General features: G+C 38.4%; 1 pseudogene; it reads left to right on the forward strand.

Moving 5' to 3' along the window:
* The first annotated feature begins 439 nt into the window (after positions 1–439).
* LOC122898861 lies at positions 440–1,940 on the forward strand (annotated as a pseudogene).
* The last annotated feature ends 1,869 nt before the right edge of the window (positions 1,941–3,809 follow it).

The following is a 3,809-nucleotide window of genomic DNA, read 5'->3' on the forward strand; positions in this document are numbered from 1 at the left end:
TCACTGAAAAGGAGGGGTCTCACAACCATGCACACTGTGCCATTTAAGATCGGGGGCACTTTTCCTTTACTAGCTCTCACAACTGACACTGCTACTGTCTCTTGGTAGGAAGTTTGACACATATATACACTGCCTGGGATCCATGATAACATCAATTGAAGGGTTAACTTAGAATCTTAGAACACAAGGTGATTGACATATGTTCACGAAAACATTAATCTATCAATGTATGTAGATTTCAAAGATGAATGGCAGCAAGACTCAACAAACACATGGTTTGTGATCTACCTCTCGTGTATCCTTAATTATAATATTGTCCTCATAAATTGGAAAGGATTTATAAATTAATTACATGATTAGAAACATTTCTATTTTCTTTACCTTTTTAGTGTGAGAGAGCTGGAGAGGGGCAAGAATAGTCCAGGTTGGGGAGAACAATATGGCAGATGGCGAGGAGCCAGAGAAGAAAAGAAGGAGAATAGAGGAGCTGCTGGCTGAGAAAATGGCTGTTGATGGTGGGTTGGGGGAACACTGGAGACTGGGAAGGTCGCTGGAACCATGGAAAGAAGTTCCTCGAGTGATCTGGACCCTTCACACACCCTGATTTCGAACAAAGCACTGAATCTCTCCAGTTTTTGTTAGATACATGTAAAGTTATAGTCACTGGAGTTGGTGGCTTAGGATGTGAGCTCCTGAGAAATCTGGTGTTGTCTGATTTTAGACAGATTCATGTTATAGACATGGACACTATAGATGTTTCCAATCTAAATAGGCAGTTTTTATTTAGACCCAAAGATGTTGGAAGAACTAAGGCTGAAGTTGCTGCAGAATTTCTAAATGACAGAGTTCCTAACTCCAAGGTAGTTCCACATTTCAACAAGATTCAGGATTTTAATGACACTTTCTATCGACAATTTCATATAATTGTATGTGGACTGCACTCTATCATAGCCAGAAGAGGGATAAATGGCATGTTGATATCCCTTCTGAATTATGAAGATGGTGTATTAGATCCAAGCTCCATTGTCCCTTTAATAGATGGGGGTCAGAAGGTTTTAAAGGAAATGCCCAGGTGATTCTTCCTGGAATGACTGCTTGTATTGAATGCACACTAGAACTGTATCCTCCACAGGTTAATTTTCCCATGTGCACCATTGCATCTATGTCCAGGCTACCAGAACACTCTATTGAGTATGTAAGGATACTACAATGGCCTAAGGAGCAGCCTTTTGGAGAAGGAATTCCATTAGATGGAGATGATCCTGATCATATTCAGTGGATTTTCCAAAAGTCCCTCGAGAGGGCATCACAATATAATATTAGGGGTGTGACCTATAGACTCACTCAAGGAGTAGTAAAATGAATAATTCCTGCAGTAGCTTCTACAAATGCGGTCATAGCAGCTGTGTGTGCCACTGAGGTTTTTTAAATAGCCACAAGTGCATATATTCCTCTTAATAATTACTTGGTATTCAATGATGTAGATGGACTATACACATACACATTTGAAGCAGAGAGAAATGAAAACTGCTCAGCTTGTAGTCAGCTTCCTCAAAGTACTCAGTTTTCTCCATCTGCTAAACTACAGGAGGTTTTGGATTATTTAACCAATAGTGCTTCTCTGCAGATGAAATCTCCAGCCATCACAGCCACATTAGAGGGAAAAAATAGAACACTTTACCTACAGTCAGTAACCTCTGTTGAAGAACGAACAAGGCCAAATCTCTCCAAAACGTTGAAAGAATTGGGACTTGTTGATGGGCAAGAACTGGCAGATGCTGATGTTACCACACCACAGACTGTACTATTCAAACTTTGTTTTACTTCTTAAGGAAAATAAACTTGTACATAATAGAAAACTCATGGAAATATATTATGTGGATGCTAAGACATTTAATGTCATTTTTAGCATTAGTGTTGCTGGAATTTGACTTTTATATAATGAAACACTCTTTTTAAAATTTATAACTTCCCCTTGAAGACAGAATTTTGGGATTGGTACTTGTAAGCATTTTCATTAGTAATATGGGAAATGATGCTTGGAGAGAGAGAATGAACAAATTTATTGCTTCATTCAAAAGAAAAAGCAAGCGCTCTCTTGTGTCTGACTTTTGTTACTGTGGTCTAAGAATGCATTCCTCAGGTTTCATTTGAGCGCCCACATAAAGAAAAGATGGCCCTCTAAAGAAAAAAAGAAAATTAAGTTTTAAATGACCTTGACTATTACACCCTGACATCTAGAACATGTTGAATATAGCCCATTTCTTGCTTGATTTAATACTCATTTAATTGTAGTTGTCCAAGTGAATATTAATTATTGCAAATGTTACCTTGTCTATAATAATTTGTAAATGGTATTATAGCTGAATACCTGTGCATGGATATGGGAACTATTTTCATGTTTACTTGTAGTGCCATAGAGGCCAATATGCACAATATTAAAGTCAAGATGTGGATGTTTAAAAGATTTTAATGCTCAGGCAGTTATCACTGATGCTTTCACACTATTTATTAATAAAATCATATATTTTATTAAAAAAAAAGAATAGTCCAGGTTGGGCTGCAGAGAAGAGGGAGAGGAAGCAGGCTTCACATTGAGAAGGGTGTCCAATGCAGGGCCTGATCCTCCAGGGTCCAGAGATCCTGACCTCAGCCAAAGGCAGATGCTTAACCAACTGTGCCACCCCGGGACTTGCAAATTAATTTAATCTTTTAGAGTGGTGCTGATTTTGAAGGATTGTGTGTATCAGGACAGGAATTAAACTGTACTTTTCAGATTCAGGCAGTGACGTCTTCCTCCCCCTATATGAGAATTTGGTAGCCAGCTGCTTTTCTCCACCACCAAGAATTGCTCCTTATGTCTTGGCCTGAGAATGTGTAAGACCACTGCCGATATGGAAACAGTCCCCAATTTAGAAGATTTAGAACAGGAGGGAATATGTATGCTCCCTTCCATAAACACAAAGCACATCCAGGAAAGCCTGTATGTTTCTTTTATTTAAAGGACAAACTCTTAACAATGTTTATTCTTCCGATCCAAGAGCATGGAATGGTCTTCCATCTTTTTGTGTCTTCTTCAATTTCCTTCATGAGTGTTCTATAGTTCCTCAAGTACAGATCCTTTACCTCTTTAGTTAGGTTTATTCCAAGGTATCTTATGGTTCTTGGTGCTATAGTAAATGGAATCGATTCTCTAATTTCCCTTTCTGTATTTTCATTGTTAGTGTATAAGAAAGCCACTGATTTCTGCACATTGACTTTGTATCCTGCCACGTTGCTGAATTGCTGTATGAGTTCTAGTAGTTTGTCTATACTGCCTAGAGCAATCTATACTTTTAATGCCATTCCAATCAAAATTCCACCAGCATTCTTCAAAGACCTGGAGCAAATAATCCTAAAATTTGTATGGAATCAGAAGAGACCCCGAAACGCTAAGGAAATGTTGAAAAACAAAAATAAAGCTGGCGGCATCACCTTACCTGATTTCAAGCTTTATTACAAAGCTGTGATCACCAAGACAGCATGGTACTGGCATAAAAACAGACACATAGACCAGTGGAACAGAGTAGAGATCCCTGATAGGGACCCTCAACTCTATGGTCAATTAATCTTTGACAAAACAGGAAAAAATATACAGTGGAAAAAAGACAGTCTCTTCAATAAATGGTGCTGGGAAAACTGGACAGCCTTATGTAGAAGAATGAAACTCGACCATTCTCTTACACCGTACACAAAGATCAACTCAAAATGGATAAAAGACCTCAATGTGAGACAGGAATCCATCAGAATCTTAGAGGAGAATATAGGCA

Source organism: Neovison vison, chromosome 2 (genome assembly GCF_020171115.1).
Source record: "Neovison vison isolate M4711 chromosome 2, ASM_NN_V1, whole genome shotgun sequence".
NCBI classification, from domain to species: Eukaryota; Metazoa; Chordata; class Mammalia; order Carnivora; family Mustelidae; genus Neogale; species Neogale vison.